This window comes from Notamacropus eugenii, chromosome 2, assembly GCF_028372415.1.
Source record: "Notamacropus eugenii isolate mMacEug1 chromosome 2, mMacEug1.pri_v2, whole genome shotgun sequence".
NCBI lineage: Eukaryota > Metazoa > Chordata > Mammalia > Diprotodontia > Macropodidae > Notamacropus > Notamacropus eugenii.
Window position 1 is genome coordinate 152,678,316 of NC_092873.1, and position 21,290 is coordinate 152,699,605.

General features: G+C 38.2%; 2 pseudogenes; both read right to left on the reverse strand.

The window, feature by feature from the left end:
- Positions 1-15,641: 15,641 nt before the first annotated feature.
- Positions 15,642-16,654, reverse strand: LOC140523723 (L-lactate dehydrogenase A chain pseudogene; annotated as a pseudogene).
- Positions 16,655-19,881: 3,227 nt separating this feature from the next.
- On the reverse strand, positions 19,882-20,755 carry LOC140522864 (nuclear receptor-binding factor 2 pseudogene; annotated as a pseudogene).
- Positions 20,756-21,290: the final 535 nt, after the last annotated feature.

The following is a 21,290-nucleotide window of genomic DNA, read 5'->3' on the forward strand; positions in this document are numbered from 1 at the left end:
AATTGCTCTAAAAAATGGTTGAATCGGTCCATGACTCTACCAGCAGTGCACTAATGTCTCAGTTTTTTCTCATTTTCCCAGCAACATATGTCATTTTCCTTTTCTGTTCTATTAGGCAATCTAATAGTTATGTTGTAGTGTCTCAGAATTGTTTCAATTTGCATTCCTCCAATCAATAACTATTTAGAGCACCTTCTCATGTGGCTATAGATAACTTTGATTTTCATCTGAAAACTTCATATCTCTTTATCATGGCTCTCAGTTTTATAAATTTGAATCAGCTCTCTCTATGTTCAGTAAATGAATTGGAGAAACTTGCTTCATTTTTTTTTAGTTGTAATTGTTATTTAGCGACATCCTTCCATCCTATCCCCCCTGTTTCTTTTATTTGCTCTTTCCCTGTCCCTTCTCAAAAGTGTTTTGCTTCTGACTACTGCCTCCCTCAATCTGTCTTCCTTTTTATCACCTCCTACCTTCTCTTATCCTCTTTGACTTTTCCACAGGATAGTATAGATTTTTGTACCAAATTGAATATGTATGTTATTCCCTCTCTGAGCCAATTATGATGAGAGTAAGGTTCACTCACCCCCACCCCTCCTCTCTTTTGTGAAAGCTTTATCTTGCCTCTTTTATGTGAAATAGTGTACCCCATCCTACCCTCCCTTTGCCTTTCTCCCAGTGTATTCCTTTTATTCACTCCTTAATTTTATTTTTTTTTAAAGATATCAGCCCTTCATATGCCCTCATGCCAGTTTCCCCTAGCTGTATATATATTCCTAACTGCTCTAATAATGAGAAAACTCTTATAAGTTACAACTATCATTTTCCCACATGGGAACGTAGACAGTTCCTGTTTACCTTCTTATGCTTCTCTTGAGTTTTGTATTTGTAAGTCAAATTTTCTACTAACTTCCAGTCTTTTCATCAAGAATGCTAGAAAGTCCTCTATTTCATTGAATGTTCATTTCCCCCCCTGAAGGAGTATACTCAGTTTTGCTGGGTAGATGATCTTTAGCTGTAATCCTAATTCCTTTGACCTCAAGGATATTATATTCTAAGCCCCCTAATTCCTCAGTGTAGAAGCTACTAAATCTTGTGTTATCCTGATTGTGTTTCTACAATACTGGAATTGTTTCTTTCTAGCTCCTTGAAATATTTTCTCCTTGACCTGAGAACTTTGCAATATTCAAAGAACTTTTCCTTTTGGGATCTCTTTCAAGAGGTGATCAGTGGATTCTTTCAATTGCTATTTTAACTTCTGGTTCTAGAATATCAGGGCAGTTTTCCTAGATACTTTCTTGAAAGATGATGCCTGGGTTCTTTTTTTGATCGTGGCTTTTTGACAGTCCAATAGTTTTTTTAAATTACCTCTACTGGATCTATTTCCTAGGTCAGTTATTTTTCCAATGAGATATTTCATATTGTCTTGTATTTTTTTTCACTCTTTTGGTTTTGTCTTGTTGTCTCTTGCTTTCTCATAAAGTCACTACCTTCCATTTGCTCCTTTCTAATTTTAAAGCAATTATTTTCTTCAGAGAGTTTTTCTACCTCCTTTGCCTTTTGTCCAGTTCTACTTTTTAAGGAATTTTTTTCTGAAGGTGAATTCTTGTGCTTCTTTTTCATTTGTCCAATTCTGCTCCCCAGGGCATTCTTCTCTACCCATAAGCATTCTTTTCTTCCCTAGAACTACGATGAGTAACCCTGCTTCACTACAGCTGCAAGTTATAATGTGCTAGTGGTCCTCCTCACCCTGGGGCTGCCATCCAGGACTGTAACTCACATATGAGTATGGATAAAGCACCAAAATCTTGCCTCTAGTGCCAGCAAAGAGACCCCTGTAATGTCCTCTGATCAGTTGTTCAACCCCCTTACCATCTGTGGGCTGAGAGCTCCTGAAGTAGCCACTGCCATGACTGAAGTAACTCTTGAGGCCTACTCCTGTTTTGCTGTGGCTGGAGCTGTGTTGGTGTGGCCTATACTGTACTATAATCCTCTCCTGCCCAGGTGTGACAGACCTTTCCTTTTGTCCTTCTAATTTGTCTTTGGCTGGAATATTGTTTCACCCTGTTTTTTTGTGTGTGTTTTGTCACTCCAGGAATTGTTTTATGACATTATTTAGAGGTGTTTGGATGGGTTTTAGAGAGAACTCAGGCAAATCACTGTCTTTTCTCTTCCATCTTGACTCCACCTATGAGCATATACTTCAAAAGCAATTCCAATGGGTGGAATAAACTTATTTTAGGTAAACAAGTTTGAATTTGCTTGAACATAGCTTCAGGGATAGCTAGGTAGTATCGAGCACTGGGCCTGTAGTCAGTAAGACCTGAGTTCTAATCCAGCCTCAGATACTTACTTGTTTGTGACCCTGGGTAAGTCCCTTAACCCTCTTTTACTCAGCTTCTTTATCTGTGAAATGAGCTAGAGAAGGAAATGACAAGCTACTCCAGTATGTTTGTCAAGAAAATCCCAAATTGAGTCAAGAAGGGTGAGCTCAACAAAAATGATTGAACAACAACAAAGCTGTAGGTAGTTTTAAAGAAGCACTGGCAAGTATACAAAACAAGTTTGTCTCAATCTTGAGCTTTCAGAACAATGAGAATACCTTCTTCAGAGAAGACAAGGAGAGGCAAGAGTCTTCAACTGATGATATCAAACAGTTCTGTGGCCCTTTATTCCCATTTTGCAAAGCCAAACTTATTGACACAATCCAAATCCTACTGCCAGTTGCTCAAACCATTGCTGCCTATTTTGGCCTGTGCTCTTCCATTCCCTAAGCCCATCAACTCAAAGGAAAGAACAGAGTTCCTATACTAAGCCAAAATCCTGGGTTAAGCAGCATCAGTTTCCAGATCCTGAAAACTTGACCTACCCTTAGTAAGAGATAAATTACTCTATTGGACAGTGAGCTTAAGTGAAGGTGGATTCTCAGTCTTTTATTCCAGAAAGATTGGGAGAAGTTGAAATGGCTTGCTTAGGGGGACAGGTGTTGGGAATACTTGTCAATTATGGTATTGCAATGATTGCTTTTATAAGGAAATGGCTATTGTCCTCTATGACATCTAAGTGACTTGTTAATAGATAGCTAGGTTTTTAAAAGTTTGCCATTGAGTAGGAGAAGCAAACCAATAAGAATAGCTGGCTATCTCTTTTCTTCATACTAGATTGCTGACATACATGAGGGTCAGAAGTCATTCTTTTAATGTAAGTCCTAGAAATTCAGTGAGAAAGAACTGAGTTTCAATCCTGCCTCTCATTAATGGAGGCTGTAAAATTTCACCTTAGCCCAATTTCTAAGAAAGTTTTGTTAGGATAATGTAAATGTCTTGAGAACAGGAATTCTTTTCCTATTATCTTTATATTCCCAGAACAAAAATTAGGCATTTATTAAATGCTTGCTGAATTGAACCAGATACCCTTCTAGTATTTGTGATGACAAGAAGAGCACAAAGTATGTGAAAAAAACTCACTAAATTGGTCAATATTGTAAAGTCTTAGTTTGACTAGTGTTAGCCTTGGCTACTGGCAGAGATTTTCTGATCGTCCTTCAGTTTTCCTCTTTGTGTTCTATTAACGCAGAGATGAGGAGAAATGAAAAATTGCTAATACAGACTGGCCAAATACTTTAAAGTTTAAAGGAAAAGTTCATCAGAAGGTTAAATTTTGGTTTTGAAAAATTTCTTGAGCTTATCCAATTTGAGACTACCTTTGGAGAATGAATTTTGGGGTCAGATGGGACCCAACATGTCTCTAGGAATGCGATAAAATTAGACTGGCTGAGTTATATATGAAGAGGTAGTTTACTTGATTCTGGGTGTCTTCTTTCATGCTAGTATTTGGCAGTTAACATCTGAATAATTTTACCTGAAAAGTAAAAAAATAACCATGGAATACAATATTGAGACTGTCCCAACAAATGTTATATGTAATTCTCATTCTAAATATTTAGACCAGAAACTGTTAAAAAATACTGATTTCTGTTGAAAAATTCACTCAGTTACAAAAGAAGTTTTTCCAAGGAAGCAGTGTAAAACAAGAAGGTCTAAGTTTAAATTTGAGTGGGTAATGACTTTTTTGGTTTTGTTGAAAAGGGTCTACGTGTTTTCTGGCTGTATTCCTCAGTGATCTGTGTGTGGACCATTAAAAAGAGATTAAGATTAGGTTTTAAACCTCCTTGATTCTGTGCTCTTTATTCTCAACAAAGTTGGCTTGGAAAAGTTAAGCAATCCTATTTTCCTGGAAAATCTGATGGATATACTGAGAAACAGAAGAGTATTGGATTTCCCTGTTCTTAATACTATCCATGACATGTAATAGATGATAGGGAAAAACAATATAAATTTCATTACTTGTCATCCCACTCAACATTTGATCTACATTAATATTGGATTCCACAATTAATTAAACTTGGTTCTCCTTACCTTTAGATCTGTATTAATGTTAACTCAGATTGTATTGAAATTAAATTGTGTGGTCCTGTTATGAAACATGTTGATTGATGTGATTTATTGAAAGCAACCTTAGAAATAATTTAGTCCAACTCTTTATTTTGCAAATGAAGAAACTGAGGCTTACAGATGTAACATTCACATGTGATAATGTCAGAGCTGGTAAAAACACCTAGGTCTCATGACTCTCAATTCATTAATCTTTCCAGTATAGCATACTGATTTCCAATGCTTACGCATGTGAATGTTTAGGTGTCTCTACATGGACTGGTATGATTGAATTATTTTTTTTAAAGTTCTACACTAACTCCATCTTGAAAAAAGGTATTTGTTCTTCACTTGATGTTACAGAAGCAATCTGATGGAATTTATCAGTATTAAAGAGATAGGTTCAGTGAAGTTGAAGATCTATAATTAGAGCTAGAGGCATTACTATTCTTGTCAATAAATAATGAGGCAACTATGTAGTGCGCTGGATAGTGTTGCACCTGGAATCAGGAAGTTGATTTCAAGTCTAGTCTCAGACATTTACTAGCTGTGTGACCATGGACAAGTGATTTCTGCCTTGGTTTCCTTATCTATAAAATGGGGACAATAATAGCATCAGCCTACTAAGATTGTTGTAAGAGTGAAATTATATAGTATTTCTAAAGTTATTTGCAAACATTAAAGCTAGCTATATACTTTACTATTCCTTCAAAAAGAATGCTAAGAAGGTGCAATATGTAATACTGGAGAGAACCTTTGGTCTGTATACACAAGGACCAAATTCTAATTCATGCTCTGACAGTGACTTAGTGTGTTGTTTGGGGCAAGTCACTTCACTTTTCGGGTCTCAATTACTTTACTTACAAATGAGTAGATTGGAATAAATAATGTCTAAGACCCCTTCCATTTATTAAGCATATATCTCTCTGAAATATCTTTCCAATAGCTCTATAATTCTCAATAATTTGACTCTCTTTTAATAATCCATGACTCTATGATTCAATGTTTTTGAGTTGTGCTATGATTTTTATTGTCTTTTCAGTGAAACATCTGAGAGAATTTGATATCTGTATATCTCTTTTTTTGAGATCCATTGAGTTTGCATTGTAATTACTAGAAGCTCAGCCAACAGCAGATACAACTATTGGCTAGAACAACTCATGAAGCCCATTCATTAAGTCATAGATAGGTAGTGATATGCATCAGTATTGGGTGGCACACACAATGAATGAAATCAGAGATATTTGAAAAAAGTCAATTATTAGAGCATTACTAGAACACATCTGTTCTTCAATAGTTGGATGAGATGATGACTACTGTGTTTCCATTTGTCATAGGAAGATGAGATGTGACGTCCTGGTTTTAAGTTTTAATTTCAGTGATTTTCTTGATCTTAACACTGCTGTTTCCACAGATGATGAGATAATATTAATAAAATGAAAGATAGTAACCATTAACAAAATTACATTAACAATGTATTGAGAATGCAGGATTCAGTCACTGAAAGAACATCAAGAAAACATTGACAAATTGTACTGCTGAATAAATCATGATGGAATGAAAATCCTTAAACAATAATGAGTATTACAAGTCACCAGAACTGAATAATTACTTTTCCCTATCCAATTTCTCTCTCTCTCTCTCTCTCTCCCTCTCCCTCTCTCTCTACCTCTCTCTCTCTCTCCCTCTCCCTCTCTCTGTCTCTGTTTTTCTCTTCTTCTTCTTCTTCTTTCTCTCTCTATAAATTTTCCTGCCTTTACTTATTCCACTGTTCATATAAGTTTTTTTTTTGTATTTCTCATATTCATCTCTTCCTCTCAAAATTTCTTGTATCCTTCTGGTATTTCTTAAGACCACTGAACTACTTCTCATATCCTTCACTATATCCTGCCAACTGTGCTAAATGTTAGAGGCAGATATAATGCCTATACCTCTTAGAATAGTTTCCGTATTGGGATAGAATGAGGAATTCACAAGTCATTGAAAAATTGACAAAAGGAGATGTAGTTTTGCCCTGATATTTCAAGGATATGCAGCATGGATATGAGGCACTTAATTTCTCTGTATTTGAACCTCCTGATTTCTATATGGAAATGCATCTGTTCAGTAAGGCAGATTATGGTGAAGGAATGATGACATGAATAGTCTTAAGAATTACCTAAGTCTAAGGGTAGATGGAACTTTTTAATGCCCTTAGGTGATCTCAGGAAGTTGCTTCAGGGAAGTAGGAGCCAATCAGATTCAGAGACTATTTTGTTGCTTTTTAAGGGAAAACTATTTCAAATTTAGGAAACAGGAAAAGTAATCCCTGTTGTAGGAAAAAGGGATATTTAGTCCTACTACAGGAGAAATGATGACCTAAAAAAAACTGAGAGACAGGTGTCCTAGTGATGACAAAGAATAGGTTTTGGAGTGAGATAAATGGAGAAATAGAAGGATAGAAGACAATGATTGGATAAAGAATTTTGGAGTTCTTCAACAAGGAGGTTGAACATTTGTGGATAATTTCAAGATTAAGTGCATGTCCATCCCTGAATTCTGCTAACATGCACTAGAGTCATGGGAATTAAATCAACTGAGGAAAAGGGAAGTAGAGGTATTGAAGGAACAGCAAAATGTTTTTGAAGTTCCCTAGTATAAAGGTGGGAATACAGTGAAGGGGAAGACTATAAGTCTGGCATGGAATTAATTGAGAGGTTAGATTCTATGAACTGAGAGATATTGGGATAGAGTTTTAGCTCAATTGCTGCCACTGGCACTATCCAGAGACTCTTGAGCTTCCAACTATCAGTCTGTCACCACCTCTCACTCTGGGCACAGAATTCATAAAAATGATCTGGCGCAAACGGTCAAATTGGCTGAGCAGGCTGAGAGATATGATGACATGGCAATCTACTTAAAGTCTTTAACTGAGCAAGGAGATGAATTACCCATAGAAAAGATGAATCTTCTCCCTGTCACTTGCAAAAAAAAACATTGTTGGAGGCTGAATATAATTTTGGAGCACATTTTCAGATATTGAGGGAAATTCAGAGATGCTGAGGGGAAAAAACAGATAGCTTGAGAATATGGAGAGAAAATTGAAATTGAGTTCAGTTGTATGATATCAGAATTGTTGCTGATTCCTACTGCTTCACAAGAAGAAAACAAAGTTTTCTATTTGAAAATAAAATCCTTTGTCTGAGGTTACTGCTGGTGAGGACAAGAAAGGACTATTGGATCAATCATCTGTATGTCAGAAAGCAATTGAAATTATAAAAAAAGATATGCATATTATATGATTGGGTCTGACCGAACTTCTCAGTGTTCTTTTGTGAGCATTTGAACTTCCCACACAAAGTTCACTCCCTCCCTTGCAAAGATAGCTTTTGTAGATACCATTGTTAAACTTGATATATTAAGCAGAAAATCATGTAAATACAACACTTATAATGGAATGATTGTGAGACAACTTGACATCGTGAACATCAGAAACCTAAGGAGTTGAGGCTGATTCAGGGGAATGACAGGAGTACTGGGGGGCCTTTTGACTTTTGTTTGCCTCATTCTAAAATTTAAATAGTAGAGTACTTGCTCTCCAGGCTGTCCTCCAAATAGTTATTATTTATGATTTATGACAGGTTTATGTTACTCATTTATGAGTCAACTAGATGTTGCAGTAGGTAGAGTTTTGGGCCTAAAGTCAAGGAGATATGAGTTTAAATCTCACCTCAGATATTTACTATGTGATCCTGGTCAAGTTAATTAACTTTTTCCTGCCTCAATTTCCTCATCTGTAGTTATAGCACCTATCTTCTAGAGGTTTTATGAGGATAAAATAAGAAAATTTTTCTAAGGTAGTTTGTATATCTTCAGGCACTGAATAAATTTTAGTTATTTCTAAATTTCCCATATGATTTTAATGTTTACTCTTAGGGGAGTACAGCTAGTTAACTTTTGAGGATTTATCTGCTTTTATCTGAGGTGGACTAACTTGGAGTAAATGTAATTTTTTCTCTTTTACCCAGGAGCCTTGAGGGTCTATCCCTCCCAGTTTAATTTTTTTTTATTAAAGGGGGCATCCCTTGAGTAACTTAAAGAAGCCTATTCATTGAATGAGTGTAAGAATATCAGGTCACTGGACCCAGATGGCTCAGGAGATGAAAATGAGGTTGGTGACTTTGCACAGCCCTCCCTTAGTCAAATCAAAGTCAACTGCAAGTCATGTCATCATTGTGATGTCATGGTCCTCTTCAAGAATGAAGGACAAACACAACAATAGTGTATCACTCAAAGTGAGAATGTGATAAGACCTTAACATTAAAGGACCAGGGTCTCCCATTTCATCCTGGGTCATCTCCAGTCATCCTGATGAATATCTGGCCATTGGACCCAGATGGCTCAGTAGAAGAAAGTGAGGGTAACCTTACACAGTCCTCCCTCACTCAAATCAAAGTCAACTGCAAGTCATGGCATCATCTCGAACAAAGAACAAATGCAACAACAACAACGATCTGAGGTGGCCAATATGAATGGGAATTTGTAATCTCAAGATTCCATATATATATTTGGCATGGTACTTTTGTATATTTAGATCTCACAAGACCAGTGTTAAAATAGCTTGTGTGCCTGAGCAAAGAAAACTGCCTACATATTGGTCTATTGTTGGAAAGAGGAGTGGAAAAGGGATAATTAATTCTAACCACAGGTACAATTATTGTGAATACTTTATGTCTGAAGTACTCATGACTATGGCAAAAACAAAGATATTGAATGTCATATCACATGACATTTTATGACTATAATTGCCAAAGTGTTCCTTAAGACAAAGTTTTACCTTAGTCAATTTATTCTAGAGAAGGGTAAAAATGGTTTAAATTCCATTGTTAATAAAGTTACCTGCTATCCACTTTTTATTTTTACTATACTTGTTTTTCTTATATTTCAATGGTTAAGGATAAACATGCAAGTAAAGATTCACTAAAAATCATTTGATTGAGATCCCCTATCAAACACATCAGTAAAAAGAAAAGCAAAATAAAACCCATTAGATTAACATTTTCTTTTTGCTTTTGTGATTTAAAAAAAAAATTGCTTAACATGAATGTGCCATAAAACTTAATGGAGAAATAACTTGAGATAATGCCCTATTTAATGTCTTCTGAAATTGTCATGAACATTCCAAGTATAATTCCAAATATAATTTTCAAGAACATATATGCTGAATTAGTGTAAATAGAACACAAGTTCTATGACAAGGAGAGGGAGGGAGGGAAGAAAGGAGAAGAAAGACAGAGAAGAGAGAGAGAGAGAGAGAGAGAGAGAGAGAGAGAGAGAGAGAGAGAGAGAGAGACAGAGACAGAGAGACAGAGAGACAGAGACAGAGACAGAGAGACAGAGAGAGACAGAGAGACAGAGGGACAAGGACAGGATAAATAATATTCTGGTAGCTAACATCAGATTCTAGATTGAGTGAAAAAAAAACTCTAGACATGGTGATCCTCAAAGAGGAAGAGGTTGCTAGGGGATAATGATTGAGAGGCATTCACAAATGACATTTGGGAGCATGAACAATTCCTCATCAACATCTCTGAATAGAAAACTGGATCACTGAACTCTTGGACTTAGGGAAATTCCTCTCTTCACTCTTCCCTCCCCCTCTTCCCCCAAGATGGGCGTTTTCCAGGAAATCTGTCTACTCTGGCTAAAAAGCTTGGTTCCTAAGCTCATAAACTTGTGGTTGGTAGAGAGACAATGCTTAAGAACTTGTGGAGAAAGCCAGGGTTGAGAAATTCGTAATATTCTGTCTTCATGCTACATGCCACAAGAAAACCGTTAATGGTTCTCAGTTTTCCAAATTGGGGGAGAAGGGAAAGAACATCTTCTCCTTACTCATACATATATATGTGCACCTGTTACTCTCTTTCTAAAAGAATGGTGGAAAGGAAATAGCAAAAAGAAACTTAGAGCCCTTGATGAAGACTTATTTTTTAGGTCATTGAAAAGATGTGACTTTAACAATTAGAATTTTCCTAGAACTTGTGGAGAAAGCCAGGGTTCAGATGGCCAAGATTAATTAGTTAGTTTGAATCCACTCCTGGAAATCTCTTGGCCTTGACCCAATCATTTAGACTTAAGAGTTGTTTTTTATATCTTTCCTTGGTGCTCATGACTAAATCCACACCCTTTAAGGGGAGGAGTTTTCAAAAATCCTAGACATTCATTCAATGAACTAGTAGAAAAGTGACAGTTGCTGGGTACTATTTTGGTCAAATTTAAGTGAAAAAACTTCCTAATGTAGAGAGCTATTATTTTCATAGGTAGAATATTCAATTTCTATGGAGGTCTCCAAGTGGGGACCTGGTGACTGCTTGACCATAGATATCAGAGATATCTCCATTGAAGGTTTCTATTGAGATAGAGGTTAGACTGTCTTCTGAGGTTCTTTCTCACTCATGGAACCTCAGTTTAGTGAGTAATATGTGTTCAATTATGAGGGAAGAGAGACACAGAAAGGATAATAAACTACTGGAACGTGCAGGCTTGCTGGCATGGGGTATCTCAGGAAAAAGTCATGGAGAACCTGGTTTCAGCAACAGCCTAATAACATACCTCCATACAAGGTAGGATACATGTTCAATAAAAGGTATTAAAACTATCCCAGAGACTTAGTTGAATGAGGGTACTAAAGTCTCAGACTGCAGACCCTTAGAGATAGCTATATATCTCAGGGGATAGAGTGTTAGACTTAGATTCAGGAAAACTCTAGTTCAATTCATGTCTTAGATACTAACAAGTTATGTAACCTTGGGCAAGTCATGTGGCCTCTCTTATACTCAGTTTCCTCATCTTTAGAAGGACAATAATAATGGAGCCTACCTCAAAGGATTGTTGTGAGGATCAAATGATAAAAAGAATATAAAGAACTTTGTAAACCTTTAAGTGCTGTATGAATTCTATTACTGCTTACTTTTTGGTTACCCCTCTATAGAACAGTCATAAGAAGTCATAGGCTCCTTCTGATACTTCACTGGTGAATTATACTGGGCAATGCAGAGGTAAGGATGCTTTACTTAGCTGAATTAACTCAAGATGTCCTTAATGTTTATACATATTTAATACCCTACTGTGGCTGAGTAATTGTCATTTTATAAACTACCCAGGTGCCATCCTACATTGGCTCAGAAGAGCAACAGCAGCAGTAAGAGTACCACCACAACCACCACCACCATACAACAGAGTTCATATGTAAAAGGAGAATAGAGGAACTGTGGAGCCTGGCTGCCCTGCCCGCTCAGTTTGGCTAGTCTTGGCCTAATCAGCTCTGTTGACAGAAGGTATTGATATGAAAGGGGAGTGTGTCTGAATCTAGGTTTGTCTCTCTGTAGTATTCTTTGACTCCAGTTCCTGGAATGGGATATTCCTCCTAGGTACAGTCCCAGCAGAGTCACTAGAAATTGTATGTAGGATAATGGAATCCTTCCTTGGTCTCCATCTTCCCCAAAAGTGCATCAAGGGATCTTCTTGGCAATCTCTGAGACAGTCAGACTCTCTCATGTCAACTTTAATGCTCAGAGCATCATGATACTGAAGCATAAGGTTATAAACTTTTCTATGTCTCTATAACATTTGAGACATAGCCTCAGTATTCACTCTGGGGATATTTATAGGAATTTAACGAGTCTTTATGATGAATACTGTGTTCTTACCTCATTTGCACATATGATGTTTGGGTTATTGTCCTATACATGGTCATTATATCTCAGAGAGCTTACAAGGAGTTCCAGGTTCAAATCTCAGCTCTTCTGAGCTGAGTGTGTGACCCTGAGCAAATAATTTTACCTCTCCCATCTCATTTTTCTCATGTATCATATGAGGTGACTTCTAACTTTATGAACCTCTCTGTGGGGTGAGGATATACATCTGCAGACTCAACTTTCCTTGCTTATGTATCAGACTGTCAAATCCTAACCCATCATGATCAATTGCTATACTAGATTTTCTTGAGTGTAATTACCTCTCATAATGAATGATATTTTCTCCCATTTCCTTGACATATAAAAACTATGCTTCAGAAGAATCATCTGACAGCTTTGCATAGTCTAGTCTGGCGCTTTAAGGGAAGGTTGATAAATGCCAGATTTAGAAACTCATATGGACTGAGGGTTGGTGTTTATAGTCACTGGTGTTAACAACATGCTAAATTGAGTAAGTCCAGGCTGAACATAAAACTTCCTACACTGAAGTGCATATGCTAGTAATTAAAAGAAATGCTCCCTTATCGGTTTATTGCCAGGGTCTCTTCTGAAAGGGCAAGGATGCTCTCAGCAGTACTTGTAATTACATTTCAATCAACCATAGGATTGCTAATTACTATTCATATATAAGAATTCACACTGTTAAGTCTGTAGAATGATACCTTTTCTTTAAAGTGACAAAGTGACTAAGAGAAAACAATTTTTTTCCTGTTGTTACAGTCATGTCTGAGCCTCTGTGACCCCATTTGGGATTTTCTTAGCAAAGATATGGGAGTGATTTGCCATTTTATTCTCCAGATAGTTTTACAGATTAGGAAATTGAGGTAAACAGGGGTATAACTTTCCCAGGTCATAAAGTCAGTAAGTATCTGAGGCTAGATTTGAATCCATTAAGATGAGTCTTCCTGATTCCAAGCCCAGTGCTCTATCTACTAGGCACCTAGCTGCCCAACAGAAAAAAATAAGAATCTACTCTGTGCCAGGCACTGTGCTAAGTAACTCAATTGTCCTCACAATAATCCCGGAAGGTAGATGCTATTATTATCTACATTTTAAAACTGAAGAAACTGAGGCAGACAGAGGTGGAGTTACTGGATTTGAACTCAATTTTTCCTCATCCTAGACTTAGCAACCTACATAATCTAACATTTAGCAGCCATGCACATTTTTTTGGGTGGTGAAGGAGAGATAAACAATCAATTAACAATGCTTTATTAAATATTTGTAAAATGTCAGAAGCTGTACTAGTGCTAAGGATACCAATACAAAGAATGAAACAACACCTACTTAGAATGAAGTTCTATCCTAATAGGTAACATTCAATTCAGTTAACTAAGCATTCACGAAGCATATATGTGTAAGTTAGAGAGATAACCTGATCTAATGGTGAGAAGTTTGGCAGCTCTGGAGAACATGGATTAGAGCATGGAGAGACTGTACATAGAAGATCATTTAAGAGATTATTAAAATGTTCATAGAATCATTGATTTTGAAGGTAGGAGGGCTCTTAAAGACCATCTTATGAAACACTATTTATTTTACAGATTAGGAAACAGAGGAGACCCAGAAGAGTTATGCAAATTACTCAATAGAGTGTAAGTGAAAGAGTTAGGATTTGAACCTACATTCTTGGACTTTAGGTGAGAGGTGATGAGGCTATGAAATAGGTTGGTCATTGTATGAATGGATAGAATGGGGGTAGGTGTTAAAAATACTGTGGTGGAAAAATGTACAAGCTAAGTAGAGCCAACAAACATTTATTAAGTATTTACCATGTCCCAGGATTTTGCTTAACAGTGGTAATACAAATACAAGCAGAGAGAACAAAATAATCTCTCTCCTCAAGGAGCTTATATACTAATGGAGGGGGTAGGGTGTGTTGAGAGAGGACCAGTACCTTTGGTGTGATGAGTGCTAAGCTTTTTTCAGGTCTCTTTCCTTCTTTGATGTCCACCTGTTCCACCCAACTTTCACCTGTGTCTCCAAGAAGCTGCAACATGTGCAGTGGCCACACCCTGGTAAACTATTTTGAAAGACAGGCCAAACCAGTTTGAGGGTAACCAAAGGGTCTGAAACCCATTGGTGAGTTAAGCGAGTGTCTACTCCAAGCATGTGAAGACTTCCCCTGGTAGAATGGATGAATGAGAACAATTTGTTCCAAGGGCCATGAAGGCAGCTGAAGCAGGAGATGTGGAGTGTTTGGTTAGACACCAAAGATGCCAAGTTCATCCACTACATCCTCAGCCATTGCCAGTCATCTTGATTTTGTCTTACCAGTAGACTATGATGACTTTGGGGAGATAGTGAGGCTGATGACTTCATGCAACTCTGCCTCACTTAAATCCAATTTACTCATGAATCAAAAGACAAAAGATATCCTAATGGGGGAAGACAGCTAATAAAAGGAGGCTTAAAATGGGAGAACAAGGGAGAAGGATATCTACAGATGAGTATGATAGAGAAAAATCCAGAGAAAAAGGAGTGCATTCTGGAAAGGAATGAATACATGGGTAGACGAGGCATCTTTTTTTTTTTTATCAGTTATTTGTTGTTTATTCAGTATTTAGGGTTAGTATGACCCTTGAGGAATTGGTTGTGTTGTTGTACATATACAGATCTTTTTTATGTAATATGGAAAATTACAATTATTGATACACACACACACACACATATATGTATAGGCAGACAAAATCAGGTCCTCTAGAAAGGTGATACATGAGGGCCATGCTGTAGTGCCCTAATGGAGGGGAACACAAAGGTAATCAATGCATCAATAAAGAATTATTATTATATGGTGTTTTGTATCCAGGAGTTTTGCTTCTGGAACTAAGGGAACTTGTAGCACCTACATTCAAAGCAGGTAGTTTATATACCTGTGGGGTGCTGGCTCTGCTTAACACCAACCACTGAGACTATGCAGTTCATATTCAGCATCATATGCAAACTACAACAGGGTTCTCTTTCCCATTTCTAACTTTAGGAAGAAACTAGAGTGTGTTCACAGGTTTTACACTTTTGGTGTTTAGTCACTAATCAGAGGAATGATTTGGTCTGTCTGAGAAGCAGACCATACATAACCCCTCAACTGTAAGGGGCGCTGACCGCCACGTGATCTGGGACACTACACTGATGGACATCAGATAAACTGAGTCCGCTGCAGGGAAGGGTGAACAAAAGGCTCTGGAAGGGATGGCCCCACCCCTGGTTTGTGTTTCACTATAGTTTCAGCTTGTGTTCATTACTATAGTTTCAGGTTGTTTGTGTGTGTTACCATGGTTCATTGGGCTAGCTGGCAGAGACTATATAATCAGAGTGTTTGCTTGAATAAATTGGAGTTGCTTCATAACCCGCTCTCCCACCTCATTCTTTTACTTGGGAGCTCCACAGGAGGACTAGCAGCGTGCTGGTCAGGTGTAAGACTTCTTCCTCTTGGTGTGCTATGCCATTACCATAGCACTCAACCCCTGTCCTGTTCTCTTTATGGCAGCACATTCAAAGGCTTTAAAATTGCGGCTCCTTCTGGATTCCCCAAAGAGTATCTGCGCTCTTCTTTAAACGGCTCTCCTCCTCCAGATTCAGGTTGACCTTCACCACATCTGAAGTGCCATTCTGCCCCAAGACACATGGGACACTAAGGAAGACATCCTCTTTAATGCCATATAGGCCCTTAATCATGGTGGAGATTGGATGCACTCTCCTAAGATTCTTCATGATGCTTTCTGCCAGATCTGCCATAGACAAGCCAATGGCCCAGGAAGTGTAGCACTTCAGTTTGATTACATCATAAGCACTTTCAACCACCTGTTTATGAACATCTTTCCAATTTTCTGCATCAGCATCAGTTTCCAAAGAAGGATGAAGGTTCTTTAGAGACACACCAGCAAGATTCATACCACTCCACACAGGAACATTGGAGGACCCATCCATGACAACTTAAAGAATGGACACCAAGTCTCTCCCCCATTAGGTAATGGAAACAGGCAGAATCCATATTGCAACCACTTCCAATAACATGGTGTTTAGGAAAGCCACTTAGCTTCCAGGCCACATATGTCAAAATATCCACTGGATTGGAAACAATAAGCAGCTTGCAATTAGGGCTGTATTTAACAATGTTGGGAATGATGAATTTAAAGATATTCACATTATGCTGACCAAATTTAGATGACTTTCTCCCTCTTGTTGATGTGCCCCAGCTGTAACGATGATCAGCTTTGAGTTTGCAGTCACACTGTAGTCTTTGCCAGAAACAATCTTTGGCATTTTGAGGAAAAGGCTGCCATGCTGGAGATCCATCATCTCTCCCTTTAGTTTGTCTTCTATTACATCAATTAGGGCAAGTTCATCAGCCAATTCCTTTGTTAAGATACTAATGGCACATGCCATGCCAACTGCACCAACCCCAACAACAGTGATCTTGTTCTGGGGAACCTGGTCCTCCTTTAGGACATTCAAGATATGCTGATCCTTGCCAGTTGATGCCATTTTGGAAGGTGGCTGGGGGGATAGCTGGTCAGGCTGTGAAAGTTCTGAGATAGATGTGAGGTGGCTGCTCCTGGCTTGCACCCATCTTTCTTAAAATTGAGGTTCTTAGAGGAACCACACAATCATAGGGAGAAAATGCAGAGTCAGAGGGTATTTCTAGTATGAGAAGTCAAGGGATCTATTGGATGAAGAAATTTCTGTGACATGATAAAGAAACTTTAGAGAGTCAAGAGTGAAGGCTGAAGATGAAAGACAAACTTTGTTTGGATATGATGCCCGAAAGAGAAGGATGATTCAAAGATGACTCTGAGGTTGAGAACTTTGGTGCTTATAAGCATGGTGGTATCCCTAATAGAAATAGGAGAGTTTTAAAGAATATTAAGATTGGGAAGGGATGAAAAAGGAATAGTTTTCTGACATTTCAAGTTGGAGATATCTATGGATACAGATATCAACAGATGTTTGTTAGGCAGGTAGAGATGTAAAACTGAAGATTAAGAAAGAGATGAGATTAATACATGTATAATAGCCTTGTATGGCATACAAACTTCGATAAGTAGATGAATCTGTGCTATTTGCCTCTTGGACTTATATTCCCTTTTCTTTGTTTTCACCTTAGGAACATTCTGGAAACTGAGCAATAATTACTTGGTTTTCCTCATGTAGGTCCTGCTTTGCCATTGTCTAAATTATTTCAATCACTGGAACTTAAGTGATGTGACTTACTTGATCATGACTTTTATGAGTATTAAGTGGGAAGTCTATGAATGTCAGCATCTGACTTATTTTCTTCTCTGAAAAGAATCTTTAGCTCCCTTGCAAGTACCAGAACTAATGACAATAAAAATGGGAAAAAAATTTTATTTATCCTAAAAGGAATTGTATCCAAATCTTTAGATAGTCAAGAGATGTTCCCACTTTCTACAATGATGTTAAAAGCAACTTTCATACAGCTCATGGCTAGTCAAGAACACTTTCACTTTCTACCAAGAAGAGTTGGACTATATTCCTTAACCTTTTGTGTGGAATACCACAGGAGTGTATCAACATGCACAAGAAGTGAGATGAATCAGAAGCCTCAGATAGAAAATACCCATACTGCACTTTTCGGGAGGCAGTGGCAGGCCTGAGAGGCAGAAATGAAAAAGAATATGTGCATCTTAGAGAGGCCAGTAAAGAAGGCTGTCATATTGTCATGGCTCTGGTGGGAAAGATTCAATGGAAATTGATGGTAAGTACCAGGCTCCATATGGACCTAGTGAGAGACCTACAATTGAAGTCTCCTACCCTGACAGAAATGTTTTCTAGGAGGAAGAAGTAGATAGAAGAAACCCAGAAGTAGTAGTTGATTATTATAGTGTCACAGTGGGGAGAAGAAGTTCATGTTGGAAGTGAATTAAAGAATGAAAAACTTATTTTTTATGTTTATTTATTTTTAGTTTTGGCATTCATTTCCACAAAATTTTGATTTCCAAATTTTCTCCCTATCTCTCCCCTCCCCCATCCCATAACACCTTGCATTCTGATTACCCCTTCCCTCAATATGTCCTCCCTCCTATAACATCCCACCCTTCCTTTATCCCTATCTTCTCTCTTTTCTTAAAGGGCAAGATAGATTTCTATAACCCATTACCTTTATTTCTTATTTCCCAGTTGTATGAAAAAACAATTCTCAACATTCATTTCTAATATTTTGAATTCCAACTTCTTTCCCTTCCCTCCATCCCCATCCATCCCCATTGAAATAGCAAGCAATTCAATATAGGCTATGTGTGTGTGTAGTTTTGCAAAAGACTTCCATAATAGTCATGTTGTGTAAGACTAACTGTATTTCCCTCCATCCTATCCTGTCCCCCATTTATTCTATTCTTTCATTTAACCTTGTCCCTCCCCAGAACTGTTTTATTCTAATTACTCCCTTCTCCCATTTGCCCTCCCTTCTATCATCCCCCTCACTACACTTTTCACCTTCTTCCCTACTTTCCTGTAGTGTAAGATAGATTTTCATAGCAAATTGAGTGAGTATGTTATTCCCTCCTTAAGAGAAATATGAAGAGAGTAAGTTTCACTTTTTCCATCTTACCTCCTCCCTTTCCTCCTCCATTGAAGAAGATTTTTCTTGCCTCTTTTATGAGTGATAACTTGCCCCATTCCATTTCTCCCTTTCTCATCCCAATATGGTCCTCTCTCACCCCTTAATTTTATTTTTTTTAGATATCATCCCTTCTTATCCAACTCAACCTGTACTCTCTCTCTCTCTCTCTCTATATCTCTCTCTCTCTCTCTGTGTGTGTGTGTGTAATCCCTCCAACTCTCCAAATACTGAGAAATGTCTCAAGAGTTACAAATATTATCTTTCCATAGGAATGTATTTCTGTAGGAATATAAACAGTTCAACTTTAGAAAGTCCTTTATGATATCTGTTTCCTGTTTACCTTTTCATGTTTCTCTCTTTTTTTTTTAATAAAACACAATTATTTTATTGATTTCTTGCAATCAAATACTGCCCAGTAGTTTTACTTCCATTCATACACCATTCAAAAGAAAGGGATAATTCCTTGGGTATTTTAATACAGCAAACAGAAAGTTAAAACTTATGATGTACCCTGATTAATAATGTAAACTGATAATTTAAAAAAAAAGCAGAGCTAATAATTTGGTTCCTTTCTTCATAAAGTGGAAATTTAAACATTTCTCCTGATAGTCTTGAGGTTATCATCACATTAGGAGTGGTACAAAGTGTGGCACATGTGGGATCATCTAGGAAGATATGTAACTGATATGCCTCATTAGAATTAATAAATTTTGTATAACAAAATGCATGTAGTCAATGCATGATAGAAAGCATCTTTCCAGTACAAAGCCACCCTTGGGCTCCTGTATTAATTTGATTTTGCATTATCCTTTATGGCATTGTGGATTAATTATTACATATGACATAACCCTGAAGTTAAGAGGAGGAAAATAACTGCTGGTTGAAGAAAGTGATTCCAGGTCACCATTTGATTTGAATTGGGAGAGACCCTCAGGAGGTCAGCATTTGCCACCTCCAGCTTCCTCAGCTCTGGCCACTCCTGAGGCTGTTCTGGTGCTTCACAGTGGCTATTCTCGACAGCATGGCCAGGCCTTTTCTCCTACACTGGTCTGTCTGATGAGCCCTGACTGTCCCTAGTCTTGTGGTTTTCCCTTTTTGCTGTTTTCACTGTATGATTGCCTCTCCCTCACCATTATAGTTTTAGCCCCTTGTGACCTTCCACGTTCATGAGTCCTTTCAGAATATCTTCAGGGAGCTCCAGAAGTGGGAGCTCTGGGGACGGGAAGTATAAAGGAGGAAGGTTGGGCATGGGAATGTCCTTGGCTTTCCCTGTGCTGGCTGCAAACTCCTGCCAGGGAGAAGAGACTGTGGCAGTTTGTGTAGAAGGAGGCAGGCTCCATAATTCTGATCTCTCTACAAAGTCAGCATCTACATCCAATTCCTTTTCAGCCAGAGCCTTCTGGAGCATGGCCTTTTCAGCTTGGAGCTGCTTATTTTCTCTCCTCAATCTTTCAGCGTCAGCCACAAGAAACTCCATGTGTTGCTTCAGATCAGCGATCTTGGTTCCTTGCTCTTCCATTGTTGTTTTGTCATCTTTAGGAACTTTGCTGCTAGGACACAGTTCTCCTCTGAAGGAGAAAAATAAGAGTGTCTGAGTCCCTGTTGAGGACCCCTGGCACTGCGGCAGGGCTAAACTGCTGAGATCTGGGTACAGTTGGGCCCTCAGACCCATCTCAGTCAGAGGCCTGGTTGACATCAGAAGATGATGGGTTCCATCAGGAGTCTGCTGGGTTTTCCACCTTTCCTCCAATTTTGCCCTTTTCTACCTCTCCTGAATAAGCAAGAATTGTTTTATGTGGCTATCCCTTTGTAATTCCATTGATTACTGAGCCTGCTCAGACTGTTAGCTTCATGGCTTCAGAAAGATATGCAGTTACCTTTTGGTGACACAAAATGGCCTCTCCATTTTTCCCAGAAGCTAATGACCAGTCTGCCTGACTGCTCTGCTGATGAGCCAGGTTGAGGGGCCTGTCCATTACTTCCGTAGATGTACCGCCCCAGTTCATGGAGGGCCAGGGGAGAGCAGCACTCAGACTGACCAGGAGATGCTGCTGGATCAACACAGCCACCTCTGTTGCTTCCTCCTCCCCAAGTCAGACACCAGGCTGCCAGAGCCCCTCATGCTTCTCTTGATTCTTGTGTTTGAAAGTAAAATTTTCTATTCATTTCTGGTCTATTCATCAAAATGCTTGAAAGTCCTCTATATCAGTGAATGACCATTTTTCCCCTGAAGTATTATATTCAGTTTTGCTGGGTAGGTGATTCTTGGTTTTAATCCCAGTTCCTTTGACTTCTGGAATATCATATTCCAAGTCTTTCAATCTCTTAATGTAGAAGCTGCCAAATCCTGTGTTATTCTGGTTGTATTTCCGCAATACTTTAGTTGTTTCTTTCTACCTGCTTGCAATATTTTGTCCTTGACCTGGGAACTCTGGAATATGGCTACAATATTCCTAGGAGTTTCTCTTTTCGGATCACTTTCAGGGGGTGATTGGTGGATTCTTTCAATATTTATTTTGCCCTCTGGTTCTAGAATCTCAG